Source organism: Pan paniscus, chromosome 6, assembly GCF_029289425.2.
Source record: "Pan paniscus chromosome 6, NHGRI_mPanPan1-v2.0_pri, whole genome shotgun sequence".
NCBI classification, from domain to species: domain Eukaryota; kingdom Metazoa; phylum Chordata; class Mammalia; order Primates; family Hominidae; genus Pan; species Pan paniscus.
In genome coordinates, this window is record NC_073255.2 from 170,436,719 (window position 1) to 170,459,851 (window position 23,133).

General features: G+C 37.6%; 1 protein-coding gene across 1 annotated transcript in view; it reads left to right on the forward strand.

Moving 5' to 3' along the window:
• Positions 1 to 23,133, forward strand: part of EXOC4 (exocyst complex component 4) — an 804,494-nt gene that overhangs the window by 353,120 nt on the left and 428,241 nt on the right. The gene's annotated exons all lie outside the window — the stretch shown is intronic.

Here is a 23,133-nt window from a genome sequence, read left to right on the forward strand (position 1 = left end):
GAGTTTGGGACTTATTTTTTGTTAGGTAAATCGAAAACAGCAATGGAAATACATTTTCCCTTGAAAAAACAGAATGAGGAGTAAAGTGAATATTTTCTCTTATATTCCTTTAAGATATTTAGGTTAACAGTTTGTTTGATTACCCCATTTGAGTTTGTGGTAATTTCTTTCTGCCTTCTCAGAATAGATCTATATTTGTTATGATCTTCAACTACTGAACACTATTAGAGATTTAGGCGTTATACTGAAATAGGATTAAAAAAAGAATGTAGTATTCAAACTTGCTGCAACAGTGTTTAGGAGTACATTGTACTAAAGACCCTAGTGGATGTGGGGAAAATTAATAAATGGTTGTTATCTGAAGTAAATATGCTGTATTTCTTTCTTTTTTTTTTTTTTTGGAGATGGAATCTTGCTCTGTTGCCAGGCAAGAGTGCAGTGGCAATCTTGGCTTACTGCAACCTTTTACTCCCTGGTTCAAGGGATTCTCCTGCCCCAGCTCCCGAGTAGCTGGGATTACAGGCACGTGCCACCACGCCCAGCTAATTTTTCTATTTTTAGTAGAGACAGGGTTTTACCATGTTGGCCAGGATGGTCTCGATCTCCTGACCTCATGATCTGCCTGCCTCGGCCTCTCAAACTGCTGGGATTACAGGCATGAGCCATCACCCCCAACCCTAACCGGTGTATTTCTGGTAGTTTTATTTACTTATTTTGGAAGAATTTCAAATAAACACAAAATTTGGGAAAATAGTATGAATATAACTTATATGTTCATTTCTCACATTTAAGTGTCATATTGTTATCAAGATTTTACCATATTAGGTTCATCTATTTTATTTTATTTCTTTTCTTTTTGGAAGTATTTTAAAGCAACTTCCAGTCATTTTGTCATTTTACCCCTGCTTGCCTGAATTCACATCTTTAAAACCTAAGAGCACCTTCTTAGATAGCCACAAATCCATCAATTGGGATATCTAAGTGTGGGGAACTGTAATTATACATTTTCCCTCCATTTAGGGTTTACTGATTTAAAGGAGGTAATAAAAAAGGAATAATTTTTGTTGTGTGGAATCCAGTATGACAGTACAGAACTTCTTCCTATTATTTTATGTGTGGACTGTTTCCATACTTAAATTGAACTTGTAGCTGTTCCAGGTCTTGATTCAGATGTTTATGCCAAATGATTTTTTGGCTATTGTGAATATAGCGTATTCCAATTACACATATATTGTGACTGCAGTGAGTTGGAAAATAATACTTTTCTGATATTACTAATTCATAATAGCTATGTGGCAATTGCCCTCTTCTCTCGATTGTGTGATAAGCACAGGGAATACGTAGAGCTGAGAAGAAACATTAAAGGAGGGATATTTTCCATCAACTGCAACTCTCATATTGACACATAAGTAAACATTTATATGTGTAAAGCATAGTTATAACTAAACTGGGAAAAATCTGTATTTAAGCATCATTGCCTTACATGTGATTTTATCCTGGGGATGGGGGAGTGATAAAATTATAAGAATCATGAGAATAGTGATAGACACGGTGGGCCAGGTGGGGTCGAGCTGACTCGCCGGAGCCAATGGTGCACATCTCTTCCCACTGAACATTCTGCTTTCAGTGACATCATGTTGGTAGCTTAGAATTGGCCACGATGGGTGTAGTTACACAACAGAAATCAGCAAATGCTACAACAGGACTCTAGCCTCTCTCACAGAGCTGGTTATTAAACATTGACCAAGACATCAGTAATGATAGTCCATGAACAACTTTTTACCCATAGGATGAGAGGCTCGAATGCTGCTTTATTGTTCTGTAATCTTAGTCTTCTAAAACACTATTCTTATTGTTTCATAATCACCTGTTCCTTAATGTGTGCAGTATTCCTTTTTGTTCTTGATAGACATAACTAGATGTAATTAAACTTGTTATAAATTTAATTTCCTTTCCATGATCCTCCATGACTGGGACAGAGAATTCTTTAGGGAAGTTGACACCTGCTGCAGAAGCCTTGGTAATGGTTCCTGACTTAATATTTATGGATGTAATCCCAGGGTATTTTGATGAATTCCCAGAATCTCACTGTTGGAATTGATTCTTAACATTCTAATCAATGCTTTAAATCTCCTTTATGAGACTACAACAAGTGGACTTTCAGCTTTTCTTAGGAAAAACAAACAAAAGACTGAAGTTGCAGGGAAGAAACTGTCTCATAAGAAAGTCATTACTTTTTCATGCCCTTCTTAGTAAGTTTTTGCTTTTATAAAGTCAGATCTGCCTTTTTGAAAGTTCCAACCTGTTTATTTTAATACTGTCTTCTAGGACCACGGAATATAATTTTAACTCCTTTTTCATCATGTAGCTTTTCACATGTCACAAGATACTAATCATATTCCTCCCCACACCTCCATTTCTCTCACCTAAACATTCCCCGTTTCTTCCACTTTTTTTTATATTCTTGAATAGAGCTCTAAATCTTAAACCTGCTTTCCTCTGAGGATTCAACTCTTGTGATTGCCTCACAGCAGGGATTAGCAAAACACACAAGTGTTTCCATGTTACAGTAACTAGCATTTATAATGTCCTTTATAAAAATTTTACTAAGAGCTTAACACAAATATATTTATTCCTTTTTACTTTTTTTTTTTTTTAAGACTGGATCTCACTCTGTCACCCAGGTTGCCGTGCAGTGACGCGATTAGGGCTCACTGCAGCTGTGACCTCCTGGGCTCAAGCAGTCCTCCCACCTCAGCCTCCCAAGGAGCTGGGATCACAGGCATGCACCACTATTCCTGGCTGTTTTCTCTATTTTTTTTTTTTTTTGTAGAGATGGAGTTTCACCTGAACTCCCGGGCTCAAATGATCTGCCTGCCTCAGCCTCCCAAAGGCTGGGATTACAGGCATGAGCCATCATGCCTGGCCTTTATTTGTTCATTTAATGAGAGAATTGTGAGAGAGATTATAGACTGGTAATGGTTAGATTGTTACTCCCCAAGAAAATAAGCCAGTGAAATAGGAATGAGAAGTGTGATGGGCTTTGGTGTAGTGGCAGAGGTTTTGTCACTTGAGCGTGGTTGATGATGGTCTCAGAAGGTATAGACCTTGTGTGCTGCTTGGCAGGGAGAATAGGAGACATTTCAGATAACTTTGCTTTGGAGCAGATAGGAAAAGCATTTTGAAGCTAGACTTTATATCAGGGTAAAAATTAAGGAAAAGATTGTGTCAGAGGTTACTCTGAGTTTTTAAAGACATGATCTTCTGACATTTTCATTGTGTCACTCGCCTGCTCTAAATCTTTAATAGCTTTTCATTGTACTTCGGATAAAAAAAGTCTTTTCCTTCATAGGACCTACCACACCCTGTTGATCTGGTCTACCTACCTCCCTTCTTCATTTATTCTCCTTCATCCCTAGTCTTCTACACTCAACTTTTTTCACTGCCTTGAATGTGTCCAGGGCCTTCACACATGCTCTTCCTCTGCCCAGAACACACCTTCCTCTATTCTTTACAGACTAACTCCTACCCATTCTTCAGGTCTCTGTGTGTCATTTCCATGAAATGAAGCCTGAAAGGGGTTTCCCTGGCCTTGATGTAAATTAGCCCCTAATAGATATTTTAGGGATTATTGTTAAATACTACAGAGATATTAGGGTCTCTCCTGCCATTCTCTTCTAATCTTTCATAACACAGAAGACAATTTGTAATTACATATTTATTTGCACTCTTGCTGAATATCATTTACTACATGAAAATAATCTCATTTACAATATGGTCAACTCCATGAGGGCAGGGACCATGTCACACCTACCATAGTGCCTGGTATGCAGCAAGCTGTTTAATAACAACTATTGAAGGGTGAATGTTTAGTGCTTCCCTACAGTGTTTGTAATCTTTAGTATTCGTGTTCTTAAGAATATTTAATGACATGGGAAAACACTTAGGATAGATTATTAGGAGGAAAAAGCTGACTCAGACATTTATATATATATGGTTTCAATTTTTATGTGAGTTGTGAGCTTGTGCAAATGTTTCCTGTTAGTGGGCATTTAGTGGGCATTCCCTGGCAATCTCTCTCACAATCATATCTTCATGGGCAGATTTCTGGAACTTACTCTTACTTGCTGATATATAGAAGTATACATTTTCTGCTGACTAGATTTAATATTTAAATGATCTTATTTATATTGGATTTTACTCTCTTTATATGCCAAGGAAGGTCTTACTGAGAAGGAGGTAGTTGCATAAAGACCTGAGAAGGTAGGGGAGTGAGGTCTGCAGTTCTGGGGAAAGAGTGTTGACAGCAGAGGGAACAAGATGAACACAGGTCTTACAGGTCATTTTAAGGAGTTTGGCTTTTACTTCAAATGAGATGTGAAGCCTTTGGAGCATTCTGGAGAGAAGAGTAACTGGATTAGGCATGTATTTTAACCGTATCACTCTGGCATGTATGACAGTTCACCTACAGGGGACAAGGATGGATGAAGAAAGACCAATTAGGAGGCCAGTAATGCAGGAGACAGATGGTGGTGGCTTGGAAGGTAGTAGCAGTGAGGGTGGTGAGAGTTACTGGGATTCTTTATGTTTTGATGACAAAATGGAAAGGATTTACTGATGGATTGGATGAGAGGTAGACAAAATACAAGACTGAAGATGACTCCAAAGTTTTAGACATGAACAACTAAAGGTGGTTGTTCTTACCATCACCAGGACTTTGTACTGTACCTGTACATGGCTGGTACTTCATAAATACTTCTTGGATGTGTAGTTGGCCCAGAACAACATGGGTTTGAACTGTGTAGGTCCATTTATGTGTGGATTTTAAAAAAATAAATATATTGAACAAATGTTTGGAGATTATCTGTAGTTTGAAAAAACTCAAGAGACAAAGTGTGTAGTCTAGAAATATCAGAAAAATTAAGAAAAAGATATGTCATGAATGCACAAACTATATGTTGATATTAGTCTATTTTTATCATTTATTAGAAAATATATGACTCTATTATAAAATTTAAAATATATCAGAACTTTTACACAAATGCAGACCATACATGGTGCCATTCACAGTAGAAAGAAATGTAAAGAAACATGAAGATGCAGTGTTAAATCATAACTGCATAAAATTAACTACAGTGCATACTGTACTATTGCAGTAATTTCGTAGTCACCTCCTGTTGCTGATACTGTGAGCTCAAGCGTTGCGAGTATTTGCTTAAACTGCTGTGTGATACTAATCATCTCCCTGTGAGCAGTCCATCTCTCCAGTAAATTTCATACGGCAGTGAGAAGTGATCTTTGGCAGTTCTCATGTATTTTCCTTCGTGTTTAGTGCAATACTGTAAGCTTTGAATAACTCCATGGAACCCATACAAAGCACCATTAGTCACAGTGGAAGTGCTCCCAAGAAGCAGGGGAAAGTCATGACATTACAAAAAAAAAAAAAGATGTCGAATTGCTTGATAGGTACTATAGATTGAGGTCTGCAGCTGTGGTTTCTTGCCATATCAAGATAAATGAATTCAGTGTAAGGGCTATTGTAAAAGAAAAGGAAATTTGTGGAGCTGTCACTGAAGCTGCATCAGTAGGCATGAAAACCTTGTTCTTTTCACGAAATGCCTTTTTATCTGGTATTGAAAATGCAGCTTTTATGTGGGTGTAGGACTGCTATAAGAAAGGCATACCTATAGACTCTAATATGATTCCAGATATAGGGAAGTCATTATATGGTAACTTAAGGCAAAAGGAAGGTGAAGGATGTAAAACTGGAGAATTTAATGCAAATTAAAAGGATGCAAAGGATGGTTTGATAATTTTAGAAAGAAGTTTGGCCTAAAAAATGTCAAGTTAATAGGAGAAGCAGCTTCTGCCAACCAAGAGACAGCAGATGAGTTCCCAAACATCATTAAGAAACCCATTGAGGAAAAAGGATGTCGGCCTGAACAGGTTTTTAATGCAGATGAAAGTGCCCTACACTGGGGGAAAAAATGCCACAAAGGATGTTTATTAGGAGGAGAAGCAAACACCAGGATTTAAGGCAGGAAGAGATAGGCTAACTCTACTCTTTTGTGCAAATGCAGTGAGATTTATGATTGGGACTGCCCTTATCTGTAACCACCGAGTCTGGAAGGGAAAAGATGAACAGCAGTTGCCAGTCTTTTGTTTGTACAGTAAGAAGTCTTGAATAACAAGAACCTTTTTCTGGGGTGGTTCCATTGATGCTTTGTCCCTGAAGTCAGGAATCAGTAAGGGACTGCCTTTTAATTGTGCAATACTCCTGGCCACTCAGAACTCCGTAAGTTCAACACTGAAGGAGAAATATTCTACTTGCCCCCAAACAGAATGTCTCTAATCAGGGAATCATAAAGACCTTTAAGGCTCATTGCACATGGTACTCTATGAAAAGGATCGTCAGCATTATGTAAGAGAATCCTGACAGGGAGAACATCATGAAAGTCTGAAAGGATTACACCATTGAAGATGCATTGTTATAGAAAATGCCATGAAAACCACCAAACCCAAAGTGAATTCTTGTTGGAGAAAACTGTGTTCAGATATTGTGCATGGCTTTTGAGGATTTACAAGAGAGCCGATCAAACAAGTCATGAAAGAATTGTACATATGGCAAAAAAAAAAAAAAAAAAAAAAGATGGTGGTTGTGAAGGGTTTCAAGATAGAGATCTTGGAGAAATTCAAGGGCTAGCAGACAACATACCAGAGGAATTAACAAAAGACAACCTGATGGTGTTGAGTCCTTTCAAAACAGTGTCAGATGATGAGGAAGAAGATCTAGAAGAAGCACTGCCAGAAAACAAATTGACATTAGATAATCTGGCAGAAGGGTTCAGATTATCCAAGACCGCATTTGACTTCTTTTATGACATGGACCCTTCTATGATATCGTCACTGAAACTAAAGCAAACAGTTGTAAAAGGATTGGTACCATGTAGAAACATTGTTAGAGAAATGAAAAAGCATCTGTAAAGTTGCACTGAGTATGCCTGACTCTCCGGCCTCCCCTTCTACTTTCTCCACCTCCTCCACCTCTTCTGTCTCTTCCACTCCTGAGACAGCAAGACCAACCCCTCCTCTTCTCCCTCCTCCTCCTCCCCCCTCATCTACTCAAAATGAAGAAAACAAGGGTGATTTATTTTTATAACGATTGACTTTTAGTGAATAGTAAAATTTTCTCTTCCTTATGATTTCCTTATCTGTAGCTTTATTATAACAATACAGTATAACACACATACAAAATATGTGTTTATTTTTCTATTTATGTTATCAGTAAGGCTGCTGGTCAACAGTAGGCTATTAACAGTTAAGCTTTTAGGAAGTGAAAAGTTACATAGAGATTTTTGACTGGAATGGGAGAAGCAACCCTATCCTGCTTTGTTCAAGGATTAGCTATATTTGAATTTAATCTGTCTGCAGTCTTTTTGTTTTAATTTCTGCGTTCACTATTGGTGGAGTGGTGCTTGGCGATTGAGATAAAAAGTGTTTATGCTGAAGTTGTGCTCCATGGGCCATTAGTTTTTAGGCTTAAGTTGCTTTGTCTAGTATTATCAGAGCCTTTGCGTTGGTAACCTCTACCTGTCTCTGTTCTCTCCTCAGCTAAATCGACAAGTACATTTTAATAAAAGCTTTATCTGTATTTCAGACTTTTGAAAAACAACATTTAAAAAGCAGAATCACCAATCTTTAAAGAAATACAAAGAAAAAGTGTTTTTCCAGGAAGAGATTGTAGCAGTAATTTTATGTGATGTGTTTAGAAACTGTTGATAAGTAGCTTCTTTGTTCTGTGATTGAGTCACTGTTTTTGATCAGTCAAATGTAGTATGTATTGAATACCAATATTAGGAGTTCTGTATTATGTGTTACCATTGCCAGTCTGTTTACCTATCTTATTAATATTGGCCTATTTTGTAGAGGAACAGTGTCCTGTTTTCTCTACTAAACAATGGTAACTTATGTTTGTCCCTGGATTTTATTGTGCATGTATAAGTTGTTTTCCAAACTCAGGAACAATCATTTTGTCTTGTTGGAAGGCTTTTTTATTCCTTTGGTTTATCTTGTAATAGCTTTGCTTGTAATTTTGTGTGTGCTCTTTTTTATACCCTTTTTATACATCATAATGTGAACTTCATGAGGTCATGGATTATGGCTATTGCTTATGTTTATTTCACCATGAACCCACTGCTAGTCACAAAGATGCTGATTATAGATTACTAAGTATGGGTTATTGAATGAAATGAAATAATTGTGTTTCCCTATTAAAGCAATTCTGAAGGAAATATACTTTTGAAAACCATTGATTATAGTGATTTGCTTAAAGTTCAGATACTTGTTTTGAGGTAAATAATTGAGAAAATGTTTAGACTAAAATTGCACAGACCTGTCATGAATTTTGCCCATTTTTTTCCTTTGCATTGGGTAATTTTTGTGACAATGATGGCAGGATCTAAGATGCTTCTTAGAAAACAAAGAGAGTATCAAATAATCATAACTAGGTCATGTAAAACTGTCAGCTGCAAATGATACCAGCTATTTATTCCTAAAGCTTTACTAATATACCAAAGCAAAACATACAGTTCATTCTCATTTAGAATCTGCTAGAATTATCATCTATATCAACGATTATAATTGGACTATCTACTTGAAAAAGGTGCTACTATGCCATTTTATGCAGTATCAGAAAAATGTAAATAAAACCATTGGACAGAATATATTGTAAAGGAAAATAATCTAAGAAATCAAAATTCATAGATTGGAGGCTTCTCATGAGCACATCTGGTTGCCTTATTTTATTGACAAGAAATAGAAGTCCCAGATAGGTTAATAGCTTACTTAACACCGTATACTTTATGTCAAAGTTAGACAGAGAACTTTCTTTTCCTAATATCTGATTTTGTTATTTATAAATTGCATTGTATTATATATCATTATATTTCACTATATCAAGTTAACTGATAACATTTAAGGCAAAAGCTGTATTCTGCTCTATATTAATTATTTTTGGATTATTTATAGTGATTGCCTTAGTTAGGATTACAAGAAAATGGACTAAAACCATAAAAACAGTAATAGTATATCGGAGTAGAATCCAAAGACACTTGCACTGGAAAAACTGAGTGGTGAGGTGAAGTTATTTGTAGACTGTTCCATAAAGAGAGGGTTGCGTGAAGACTTCTCTGTCCAGCATAACTAGTATTTTCATTGATCATTTCATGAAAAAACTAAAAATGCCAGATAAAACATTCAAAAATGTGTTAAATTGCTTTTATGAAAGATAGGATTCACATAAGCAAAATAACACAAACGAACTGCAGAGAGATATTAGACAAAGTACTGCTAAAGCCAGTTTTCACCCTAAGGGTATTTACCAAACCCAAGTGAACTAGCATGGCACAGGAGAACAGGAACAAAGCCCAGGACCTGTGCAACCTGGGGAGTCTGACAGAAGCATCCCCATCTTCTACATAAAGCATATGGATCATCTAAAAATATCATCTCTTTCCCATAATACCCCACCTCCTATAAGAGACTAAAAGGAAGTTGGTCACCTTGACACAGGCTGAGGGGAGAAAAAAATCCCTAAAGAATTCTTAACTAGATATCTTGTCAAAATATACATCCTCTGGGTAGTGTGAGGAAAGTTTAAAGTGAGAATTGAGTTCAAAATGAGTTCCAGGTTGGTAGTGCCCTTAAGTGGACTAGCAGAACTGTTGCTAATGTTTGGGATAGGACCTACTTTCAAACCGGGCCTTAAAGAATTGCTGTAGATAAAGATCTAAGGAATATGAGAGTATAAAACATGCAAACATACACACACATGATACACAGGATAAAGTTAATCAGGATTCAGTAGAGGTGAAAGGAGAAGAACCAGATCAGCGAAGACTTCCAATAATGTAATTATCAGACACATGATACAGGCTTATTTTTTAATATGATTTTAATTAATAAACTTTCACCTTAATGACTCCTGCCTTTTATACCTTTTTCTTGCTTTATTGCAGTGTTTATTTTTAATGGCTGCACAATATTCTAGTTATATATATATATTTATGTGTGTGTACATCTGTATTTATGTTTATTTAATCTAGTTTCTGTTTTGCATTTTGAGAGTTTTTTTTTTTAAAGTTCAATATACCATTCTGTGAGGAACATCTTTGTTGCCAAATCTTAATCTCACCCATGCTATTATTTTTTAATGAGGTTGGGAGTAAATTCCTAGAACTGAAATTTTGAGATCAAATAGTATTCAAAATGTTAATTAACACTTTGTGCATGTGCTTTATAACAATCAAGACTGATCAAATGGAAAATGAAAATTTTGGATTTACATGTAAGTGTGCTAGACAAATGTGGAGCAAATAAGATTGGAAAAATTCACCACTTTTTGCTTTGGTGGGTGGTCGACATTGAATTTACTGAATTCAGTGAAGGACGGAGGTCAGTACTTTAAACATAGAACACTTACCTTTTTTCTATTGGTTGGTGTCATTATTTTGATTGTAGATATGTAGGAGTGCTGTATTTCCTTTTGTTATCAATATAGTACTCCATCAGAGCAAAAATTTAAAGTGTATTCTACCTTGGAGATCTGGGAAATAGTCTGAGTCTGGATAGACTATAAAATGATGATTATTTTTGTCAATTATTTATTGAACATAGTAAATGTACAACAAGTAATATTATGTATCATAATATGTAACATTCTCTATGTGAAAACAGGAAAAATGCCTCTAGCAATTGTAATTGTGAGTATTGATCTCGTCATGACTCATATTTTGCTGGCTTGGAAGACTGATTTTGATTTTGTTAGAATATTACAAAAATTGCTTCCTAGAGTGTTTGGAAAGTTGACTGTTGCCAGTTAAGCCTAAACAGCAACTATAGGTTTGCTGGTAAAGTTATTTAAAGCCACCTGTGCCTCAGTAATTCAGATGCTTCTAATGAGTCATGAAATAATGCTGTTTCTGTTTAGATGCCAGCTCTGATTATCTTTATCAGTAAGCTAAATGGCACCATGTTTTGCAACCTGTATTTTGACTCTGATTTTGTATTTACAGAGCACTGGATCTCTCCGGCTTCTCTTAGTCATTTTGAGTTATGCTTGTTATGCCAATCCGTTCAAAATAATTTCTTTCCAAATTTGGGAGTACTTAGATATAAGCACACCTCTGTGCGTGAAGATAATGACAGCATTTAAACAACGCTATTTCTTCTATATGAACTAGTACTAATCATTTCCAGTGGCCTAAGCTCTTTTGTGGACCCTTTCACAGACAAAACAAGATTGATAGGCTCAACATGTTTTCAGTTTGAGGCTTATTCACATCAGAAATCTACTGCCCAACTGGCAAGCCGTCATCAGAGGATTCTCAGCTAGCCAACCATACGCTTTAGGTCAGCAATGAGATGGGCTCACCTGATTAGAGAACTTCATGGCATTCTGTTGTCCTTCATATCACTCTTGCTGTTACAGGAATTACAGAGCAAACAGTAAAGTCTTCTGCAATCTGAAACTTGAGTGAGAAGAGAAACCTTATTGTCTGTTTTAATTGTGAGAGATAAAACAGAATAGACACTTAGTACAAAGAATGCAGATAGCACAGATACTTTCCTAGTTGGCCCAGTTCCCCAGTGCTTCTGCTGTAGCCATCATCTGTTATGTCTGGTAATGCCTTCTCAATGATTCTTTGACATACACAAGACCACCCCTACAAGAGCCAGGTGAGAGAGCCTAGAGAAGAAAATATTAATACTTTCTTTCTCTGCATGCTGCCTACCTTCTCTGTCTCCCTGTTTTCTGTGTGTGCGTGTGTGTGTGTGTGTGTTTGTTTGTTTTTGTTGTTGTTGTTAGTTTGTTTTGAGACAGAGTCTCCCTCTGTTACCCAGGCTGGAGTGCAGTGGCCTAATCTTGGTTTACTGCAACTTCCACTTCCCAAATTCAAGCAATTCTCGTGCCTCAGCCTCCCACGTAGCTGGGACCACAAGCGTGCATCACCACACCTGGCTAATTTTTTTGTATTTTTAATAGAGACCAGGTTTCACCATCTTGGCCAGGCTGGTTTCGAACTCCTGACCTTAAGTGATCCACCCGCCTCAGCCTCCCAAAGTGCTGGAATTACAGGTGTGAGCCACCGGGCCCAGCCATTTTCTGTTAACCAACTAGTTACTTAAAAACAAAAAACCTAGCATTAGGGTCCAGCCTCTTTGAAAAGCAATCTGGCAGTTTCTGAAGATGTTTAACACAGAGTTACCATATGACTTAGCAATTTCAGTTCTAGATAGACTGAGGAGAATTGAAACATACATCCACACAAAACTTGTACCTGGATGTTTCTAGCAGCGTTATTTAATCCAAACAGTAGAGATGCCCAAATGTTCATCTGCTGATAAATGGATAAATTAAATGTGGTATATACATCCATTGGAATATTATTCTTCCATAAAAGGAAATGAAGTACTGATTCCTGCTACACCACTGATGAACCTTGAAAACATTATGCTTAGTGAAAAAAAAATGAAATGTAATTAGAAGTAGGGTTCCCCAGCTCACACACATGAGAATCTCTGAGCTAGATATACTCAAATAGCCACTAAAACATATTTAATAGATTCAAGATAATTAAATCTGGAGAATCAGTTAAAGAGTGGAAAGAGAAGAATTACCACAGTCTTCCAAAGTAACCTTAAAATAAAGTGAGTTGTAGGATAATGTCACAAAGGTAGGAATGCTCCTCAGTGGTTGTCAATTAAAACTCCCTTGTGCCTTGTTGATCAACCATTTGAAAATATGCATGGAGTCACTGTGTATCCTTTGGTAATTGGCTCATATCTTACATTTTGCTCTTCCTAGAACATGCCATTTTCAGACTCCATTATAGAAACATTGGGCACTGCTGCTAATGGATCCTCCTTTGACTTATGCTCATGGAAGAGCTCCAGGTGAACACATTTTACTGATGGCTCAGGTTGAGCTATTATTAACCTTCAAATTTGTTGCTTCATTTTTGTTCCTTCCCTTGTTATCTTGTCCTTCCACTCCTCTTTTAATTTATTGTAAGGAGATAATTGAGAAAGCTACTTTTTTTCTCTTGTTTTGTTTTCTAAACCAAGAGACTACCTCAAAATAAATAGTAGATTATTGTAGAATTCATTGTTATTTAGGAGCTAGAATGTACTCAGTTGTTGAACTACAAAAAAAAAATATGATTTTTATTTCTTTATGAGAATTATTTTATGGTCATTAGCCAAAAATCTAGGAGAGAGTCTTACTTGAAGCAAAACTCCGATTAGTTATTTCCATTCTAGCAGTCTACTGACATGGACGTTTCCAACACACGTAAGGTACTGCACATACACATGACATGCTGTTCTTTTCAAAACATATGAGAGATGTCCTTCTCACAATAATCCATCATTAGGTACTCCTAAATTTAGATTCTCTGTCTTGACATTTTGCCTATACCTGTGAGTGACTCTAGGGAGGACCAAAAGGATCTTTCCTTTCTCCTCTGGGTTGAGATCCTTGGAATTTCCCTTATTTCCTTCATTTCTCTGGAGCCTTATGGCCACCTTTTTAAGGCCCTACCTCTTAATACTGTTGCATGGCAATCAATGTGAGTTTTGAAGGGGATATTCAAACCATAGCTTTTTTCTGTGTTGTGAGGAAACTGCAAGACATTGTTTGGGTCTTGGATGATTAGAAATGTGGAAATGATCTGTGGTAACAGTAACAGAAGCAAGAAAGGTCTGTTGACTATTTTCTTTTGTCTGTCTGTCTGTGTGTCTATCCATCCATCCAATAAAGATGGGGTCTCACTCTGTTGCCCAGGCTGGGGAGCAGTGGTGCAGTCATGGTTCACTGCAACCTTGCACTCCTGGACTCAAGCTGTCTTCCTGCCTCAGCCTCCCAAGTACCTGGAACTACAGTTGCACCTCACCATGCTGGGCTAATTTTTTAATTTTGTGTAGAGATAGGGTCTTGTTACATTGCCCAGGCTGGTCTGTAACTCCTGGCCTCAAGTGATCCTCCCATCTCGGCCTCCCATAGCACTGGAATTAAGGGCATGAGCCGTCACACCTGGCCGATTTTTTTTTTCTTCTTTTGAAGGAGAAACAGAATAGGTGGATTTCTGTCAGTGTTTCTGGGATGACAGGCAAACTCTTCACAGTTCTTTTCTTGAAGGTTGCAAACCTTTGTTTTTTGTTCCTCCCTTCATGTTTTTGACATCCAGGGAGCTCTCACCAGCAATTTGAAGGTGAGGATGGGATAAGTATCATCATAGCCGCTACTAGTCAGGAGAGACAGGAAAACGTAGAGTTCTAGTTCTTGCTGCTGGAACTGTATTAGAGAGGAGAGTATTTCTAGCTTCAGTTGGACCACTAAATGTGTTTTCCCCCCAAACGTTGCATACATGATCATTATATTTATATATATAGGACATAAGCTATATATTGTTTCTCTTAAGCTTCACCTACATTCATAGTGAGGCTTTTTGTGTTTTGTCTTGAATAACCAGCTGCTTTATTTAGAGTTGATTCCATGGAAAATATTTTGTGTGTCAAACTCCATCACAGTATCAGGGTTCAGTACTCCCTGTTTTAGACTTCTCCTGCACTACTGTGATCTGGATCCTTTTATTCAACCTGCGAATTCCTTGGAAACATAAAATGATATTAAGCACATTGTAGGATATATAGTTGAAAAAACTGTTTTTGGAGAAACAGACTGAAGTTTGAGTAATGAACCTACTCTGTGTGTGACCTTGAGCAAGACACTTCATGCCCCTTAATCCCCTGCCATGAGCCTCCATTTTTTCATCTCTATGGTAGATAATAATATGATAGAAATATTATTAGGATGAAGTGAGTATTTTTATATAAAGGATTCAGCACAGTGCCAGTTTCTTAGTAGATGTTTGGTAAATCAGAATCAGCCCCTTTCCCTTCTTTTCCTTTTTTTCTACATATCCAGGATAATAACTTGCCACCTGTCTTAACCTAAAGTATAACCCAAGAGCTACACAAGAATAAAATATAATTGAGCACAATATTGGCAAGACGTTTACTTGTCTTATGATGAGAATAATGAATTTATTTCTATTTGGGAGATTATCTTTTATAAATAATACTGTAATCAATATACTTTTTCAGCCCTTTCTTGAAACATGGATTTCTCACTGAGCAAACTTTATGTAAAAACATAATTACTATTTGCTCCTAGTTGGTTTGTAGGTAGAATTCACTTGGTCTAAAAAGACATTCTTTCTCGTTTTTTGTTTGTGCATATGTTCATTCAACAAATAGGTACTGTGTGCTTATTCCCTGGTAGAAACTATCTTAGGCACAAAGAATACAATTATGAACAAAATAGTATTGTTGTTATTAATAATAATGACACACTACCTAAGAGTTGAGTGCAAAAGGTAATTCTTTCCTTGAAGGGGCTTGTTGCCTGGATTTTCTTCCTGTGTCCAGCAGCAGCTCACCCTTGGGTAATACAGTACCATCACTAATTCTGATTTACTTGACTTTGCTGTGATAGTAAATCATTTGAGGGCAAGGATAAGTATTTTACCTTTGTTTTCTTCTTGATATAGCAACAAACCCAAGGTCACGTACTTGTAACAAGGTTACCTTTGTGACAAGTTTCGCGGTGGTGGTAGGAGCAGCAACAGCATTAAGTCATAATGATTGCATGTGCTTTAAGAATAAGCACTTACTAAGGAATGTAATCTAAAAGAACCCCTCTGGCAGGGTGACAGCTGTGAATTCAGGGAACTCTTGAACCATTCAGCTGGCTCTTAGAGCCAATTAAAGACCCCATTTATTGATGCAGTCAGGAGTTCCATATTTATTATACTGTATACTATTTCATAATCCTTAGAAAGTAGTTATGAAGCAAAATATTTGCTGTAAAAGAATTCACCTTCACTGTGGTTCTTTTCTATGTGGAAAGGCCAATTTAAAAATCAGGACACATTAAAAATGTCAGATGGGGCATGCCGCTTCCTATGGCTCAAAAAGTCGTGATCAATTTTATGCTATTTTCATTGGAGCACTTGGTACAAGATGGTTATAATTTCAACATCTATACATTTAATATTGATTATTTTTAATTGAAAAATAAAGAGTAGGGCTGCGTACTCCCTACTACTTTGGGAGGCCAAGGTGGGAGGATTGCTTGATTTAGGAGTTCAAGACCATCCTGGGCAACATATTGAGACCCTGTTTCTACAAAAAATAAAAGATGAACCAGGTATGGTGGTGTGCACCTCTAGTCTTAGCTACTCAGGAGCTTGAGGTGGGAGGATCCCTTGAGCCTGGAAGGTTGAGGCTGCAGTGAGCTGTGATCACACCACTGCACTCCAGCCTAGGCAACAGAGCGAGACTGCATCTCTCTCTCTTTTTTTTTTCTTTTCTTTTTTTGAGGCAGAGTCTCGCTCTGTCGGCCAGGCTGGAATGCAGTGGCATGATCTCGGCTCACTGCAACCTCTGCCTCCCGGGCTCAAGCAATTCTCCTGCCTCAGCCTCCCGAGTAGCTGGGATTACAGGTATGTACCAACACGCCTGGCTAATTTTTGTATTTTTAGTACAGATGGGGTTTCACCATGTTGTTCAGGCTGGTCTTGAACTCCTGACCTCAGGTAATCTGCCCGCCTCAGCCTCCCAAAGTGCTGGGATTACAGGTGTGAGCCACCACGCCCAGCCTGACCTCATCTCTTAAGAAAAAAAAAAAGAGTAGGGGGAATGATGGCTAACACTATCTAATTTTTTTTTTTTTAATACTTTAAGTTTTAGGGTAAATGTGCACATTGTGCAGGTTAGTTACATATGTATACATGTGCCATGCTGGTGCGCTGCACCCACTAACTCGTCATCTAGCATTAGGTATATCTCCCAATGCTATCCCTCCCCCCTCCCCCCACCCCACCACAGTCCCCAGAGTGTGATATTCCCCTTCCTGTGTCCATGTGATCTCATTGTTCAATTCCCACCTATGAGTGAGAATATGCGGTGTTTGGTTTTTTGTTCTTGCGATAGTTTACTGAGAATGATGATTTCCAATTTCATCCATGTCCCTACAAAGGACATGAACTCATCATTTTTTATGGCTGCATAGTATTCCATGGTGTATATGTGCCACATTTTCTTAATCCAGTCTATCATTGTTGGACATTTGGGTTGGTTCCAAGTCTTTGCTATCGTGAATAATGCCGCAATAAACATACGTGTGCATGTGTCTTTATAGCAGCATGATTTATAGTCATTTGGGTATATACCCAGTAATGGGATGGCTGGGTTAAGTGGTATTTCTAGTTCTAGATCCCTGAGGAATCGCCACACTGACTTCCACAATGGTTGAACTAGTTTACAGTCCCACCAACAGTGTAAAAGTGTTCCTATTTCTCCACATCCTCTCCAGCACCTGTTGTTTCCTGACTTTTTAATGATTGCCATTCTAACTGGTGTGAGATGGTATCTCATTGTGGTTTTGATTTGCATTTCTCTGATGGCCAGTGATGATGAGCATTTTTTCATGTGTTTTTTGGCTGCATAAATGTCTTCTTTTGAGAAGTGTCTGTTCATGTCCTTCGCCCACTTTTTGATGGGGTTGTTTGTTTTTTTCTTGTAAATTTGTTTGAGTTCATTGTAGATTCTGGATATTAGCCCTTTGTCAGATGAGTAGGTTGCAAAAATTTTCTCCCATTCTGTAGGTTGCCTGTTCACTCTGATGGTAGTTTCTTTTGCTGTGCAGAAGCTCTTTAGTTTAATTAGATCCCATTTGTCAATTTTGTCTTTTGTTGCCATTGCTTTTGGTGTTTTGGACATGAAGTCCTTGCCCATGCCTATGTCCTGAATGGTAATTCCTTGGTTTTCTTCTAGGGTTTTTATGGTTTTAGGTCTAACGTTTAAATCTTTAATCCATCTTGAATTGATTTTTGTATAAGGTGTAAGGAAGGGATCCAGTTTCAGCTTTCTACATATGGCTAGCCAGTTTTCCCAGCACCATTTATTAAATAGGGAATCCTTTCCCCATTGCTTGTTTTTCTCAGGTTTGTCAAAGATCAGATAGTTGTAGATATGCGGCGTTATTTCTGAGGGCTCTGTTGTGTTCCATTGATCTATATCTCTGTTTTGGTACCAGTACCATGCTGTTTTGGTTACTGTAGCCTTGTAGTATAGTTTGAAGTCAGGTAGTGTGATGGCTCCAGCTTTGTTCTTTTGGCTTAGGATTGACTTGGCGATGCGGGCTCTTTTTTGGTTCTAATGTTTTTATAAATTAAAAAAAAAGTAAAAATTAAGACCAGAGAAAGTTCTTTCTGTCCTGGTAAGTGTTCCCAGCAAATTTCTAAATCTTTCACTTACAGTAATATTTCCACAAAAATGAGGCAAGCATGTTTTACACATTTGTTGTAAAGTTGGTCTTATTAATGATATTGACTAGTATTGTGTTGCCTAAAGTAACAAGAACAACATTTTTTGAATTTGGGCTTTCTTTCTCCCTAGTTTGTGAAATCAGTTAGATCCTTCTGTGTTTGGCAATTCTAATGGAAAAGGAGAAGAGCATACTAGGCACAGAACACTGTACTGAATGCCCTTATCTACGTTACTTCCCTTAAACATCACCACAAGTCTTTGAAAGAGTTTATTGCAATCCTTATTTTATAAATGGGAATGCTGACGCTCAGAGAATTTAAATAATTTTATCACACTTATGCTAATAATGAATAGTGGTCTGATGTTTGACACAAGATCATTTTGATTCTTCCCTCTGTTCCATAGTCATTTCAGTGAGAATCCTGTTTCTATTTCTTTCTGAGGCTTTGGTTTCTGTTTGTGTTTTATTAATATGACAATATTTATTACAAACCACATTAAACTCTAATTGGGTAGAATCAAGGAATAAATAAATGTGGAATCTTATTACTTAAAAGTAAATGAATTCTAAAAGAAGGGACCAGCCTATGAACACTAAGATGTTGTCATTCCAGCAGTTATCAGGTGGCCTTGGTGCCTGTTGCCAGCTGTCTGGGACAGCGTGTCAAATCATCGTCCTTGTAATACTATTGTCAGTTTCCCTTGCATTCCAGCCATCCATCATCATTCGACATTTTCTCTGGTGCCTATCACCTGGCCTCTCACAGCTGCAATTAGACTGTAAATATAATGAAGGGAAGAAGTGCTCTGACCTGTCCAATGCTCTAACCAGGATTGAACAACATGTTCCTTAAGAAGGCTCCTGGCCAGCCACGGTGGCTCACAGCTGTAATCCCAGCACTTTGGGGGGCTGAGGCAGGTGGATCACTTGAGGTCAGGAGTTTGAGACTAGCCTGGCCAACATGGTGAAACCCTGTCTCTACTAAAAATACAAAAATTAGCTAAGCATGTTGGTGCGTGCCTGTAATCCCAGCTACTCAGGAGGCTGAGACAGGAGAATCGCTTGAACCTGGGAGGCGGAGGTTGCAGTGAACTGAGATCTCACCAGTGTACACCAGCCTGGGGAACAGAGCAAGACTCCATCTCCAAAAAAAAAAGGTTCCTGACAGTAGGTCCCAGGTTATTTGATCATGAGAAGGCACATGAGGAAAAGTGAGTTTTGTTTCTCACCCAGAATACTGAAATGCTGAAGTAGATTTCCGGGGGTCAGGACTCAGACCTTATGATTTTTGGCCATGACCTTTACTTTTGTTTCTGACAGCTTGATTTTCAAGAATATTTTCATTGGATTGGCTCTATTTATTGGTAATGTAGTAAGAAACATTTGACTTCTCATCTTCAAGAGGAAATCGTGACAAATGCAGTATAGATGGCACTTGGTAATGAAACTGGAAGAGTATATGAGGTTCCTGTAGGTGGAATTCTGGTTAGGTGTTGGGGTAGGGAGGAGAGTCTCTTTTTTCATATTTCTGCCCGAACTTTACTTTTTATTTAGCTTAACTGCACTATGTGAATCAGTAGTCATCCTTCTGTACCTAGCAGGGGTTTAGAACTAATGAAAGTATTATTTAGTATCTAATCTCATACCGTCATTGTGCGTATATTTTCACAGCCAAATCTTCCTCTCACTGACATTTCTAGTGACTCTGATGCTTTATTTTTGGTATTGTAGCTTATCTTTTGTTGTTTTTGTTCTCTGTAATATGGTCATCAACAAACGTTTATTAAGCACACCTACTCCCTATACAGCTTTGAGGATACAGGGAGATTTGCTTACCTGTATTAGTTTTCGACAGTTGCTTACATTGATTCAGGTTTTGACAGTTTACATTTATTAGGCTTTCACACATACTGTCTCATCTAACTGCTATAACATTTTAGCAAGTTAGGTCTTTTTTCCTTTCATTCAGCAAATGTATTCTTGTATAATCACTTTCCAGGAAGTTACATTCCTGGTGGGAAAAAGTGACATAAGGAAGAAAACACATAGTAACAGAAGTGACTTGTGTTAAGGTTCATAATGGGTTATTTTATACATAGTCACTGTTAATGAAATTGTGGACTTTGAGACAGGGGCATTTGACAGTTTGGGGATAGATGTGGGACCTAAAGAAATGGTACGAGGGGAGAGGGACCTCCAGATGGTAGGGCAGTGTGGCTAAGGCATAGAGGTGCGCATGCATAGAGCGCATTTACTATACATGAAGGTTTTCATTTGACTGGAGCCAGGTTAGTCAGGTCTGAATTTAATTAATGAGTACCTAATATCGTAGCACTTAAGAATATTTAGAAACCATTGGAAATCATCTAGTCTATCTCGTAAAGGTTATCAAAAGACATGTTCATATTGAGTCGATTATTACATTATTTTTATGTAGACTTATTTATCTGTTCCTGAAGTGTGGAATATTATCCTAGTTTCTTCTATACACATCTCCTTCGTGAATCAGTTCTGACTAGATTTTATAATCTTAAAAGGAAATATGTTGTTAAAGAAGTTATATTTATTTATCATTTTTGTAACCGTACCATATGACCTTTCAAGAAGGATTTTATTAAAAGTGTAGTGTGTGTGTCAGTCTTCATGCTTTCCTTAACTCAGCCAAACTTAGCAGCACCTTCATATCTCTGATGCAAATATTGTACAAGATGGATTTTTTTTTATTGAGAAAAAACAGTCCATGATTTTTAATTAAGGGTTGAGTATGCCATTGTATTTTTTGTTATTCTTAAGAAAAAGTATGCTCTGATTAGTTGGTAGAAACAACTGATCCAAATGTCTAGACTCTGATGCCTCTGGGAAGTCCTGATGATCCAGGGTATGGATTTCTGAAGCTTCACATGTTTTTATCAGCCGATTTCCAAGATGCCCAGAGACCATTAAGATAGATAATAAATCAAGAGAGATTTAGCTGTGTTTGGTAACATACAAAGAACTATACTCAGAAAGAAAATGTTTAATTTAGAAGAAGGAAACCAAATGTTGCGAGTGTAGATTGCTAGGGTTTTGAGGAAGCCCACTAAATAGTAGTCATCTTTCCTGCTGGGGTTTTGAAACTATTGAGAAATAATTAAGGTAGATAGTAAGTGAAATGTCACTTTTATATTGATGTATGCTAGATTGAAGGATATAACCCAGTTTGAGAATCAAACAAAGCTTGCTAACTGAACATCACAATTAAACAGATTTACTCACCCATTTAGAAAAGATGTTGGCCCACTTCAAGCCTTCTCTGACAAAGCGGGGCCTTTATAGCTAAACTTACACCAGACACCACTGAAGTATCTTCAGGCATTCTAGTTTCTAAAGTGGAATATGGGAGTTGCTAAGCCATGCATGCCCAGCCTTTTCTTTTCAATTTTTATCAGTCAGGCGTTATATCACTTCCCCTGGAGTGGGTAAAAGGTGGAGAGAGGTCAGAGATTATATTAGTTGAACTTCATTATAGTGGCAAGAAACATAAGTGGGGGTAGAGTGTTTTTCCCAACATCCAAAGTGATACATCTTTTCACATTCTAAACTCTGAAATTAGGATGTATCTGAAATCAGTGGCTGCCTACTGGAAACCAGTCATGGTGAATTGTCACCCATGCAGTGTGTGTGAGCTTGGGTTACTCCTTGCACCATGACCCTTCATTGTTTCCGTTAATGAAGCAATTAAGGACCATTTGAGGAAAGAGTATGAGTCCTGGTCGGGATAGGAAAGCCTTCTGTTTAAACCTTCTGATAGCATCAAGAAAGCATCAACTTTAAACTTTGCAGGATGGATATCAGCAGCGTGGAATAAAATATAGGATGCAGCATGGAGCACTGCTTTATGAAACACATGCTGTTGGTGACACTGGATGACAATGTTTAGAAAACAAGGACATTGAAAACTCTTGAGTCAGAGTGATTCGGAAGAGCTAGACTTCAAATATTATTTAGTGTTAAGAATACCTTAACAAACTTATTTTTCTTATATTTCCTTATTGAATGTGCCTGAGAGGTTTATGGTAACCATTTGTTTATGTAAAAAGCCAAAGGAGCTATTCAATAAGGAAAAGGAAACATTCCAAGAAAGCATTATATAGTTTAAATAGCAGGACTTTTTTTTTCTTAGTAATACGTAAAATAATAGTGTGTCTTATAATCATTGAGGTCTTAGATTTGATAAAGTGTGATCAGTTAGGCTTACATGAATCTCTGCTCCAATCTTTACACATGCAGCAACTTTGAATGGCAGGCACTTCATCCTTTCTCTGAAAGCTTTATTTGCCATACTATCCAAGATGGACACTGGTCATTAGAGACCAAAATTTTCACCTTAACTGAATTGTAGCCTTGCACTGTTCCTTTAAATGTCGCATTTATTCTTACTGTGAGTCCATGTTCTTACTCAGAGTAAAAGTGCTGTTTTTTGTTTTGTTTTGTTTGTTTGTTTGTTTGTTTTGAGACGGAGTCTCGCTCTGTCGCCCAGGCTTTAGTGCAGTGGCGCAATCTTGGTTCACTGCAGCCTCCACCTCCCAGGTTCAAGCAATTCTCCTGCCTCAACCTCCCAAGTAGCTGGGACTACAGGCACATGTGACCATGCCCGGCTATTTTTTTTTTTTTTTTTAAATAGAGATGGGGTTTCACCATATTGACCAGGCTGGTCTCGAACTGCTGGCCTCAAGTGATCCACCCTCCTCAGCCTCCCA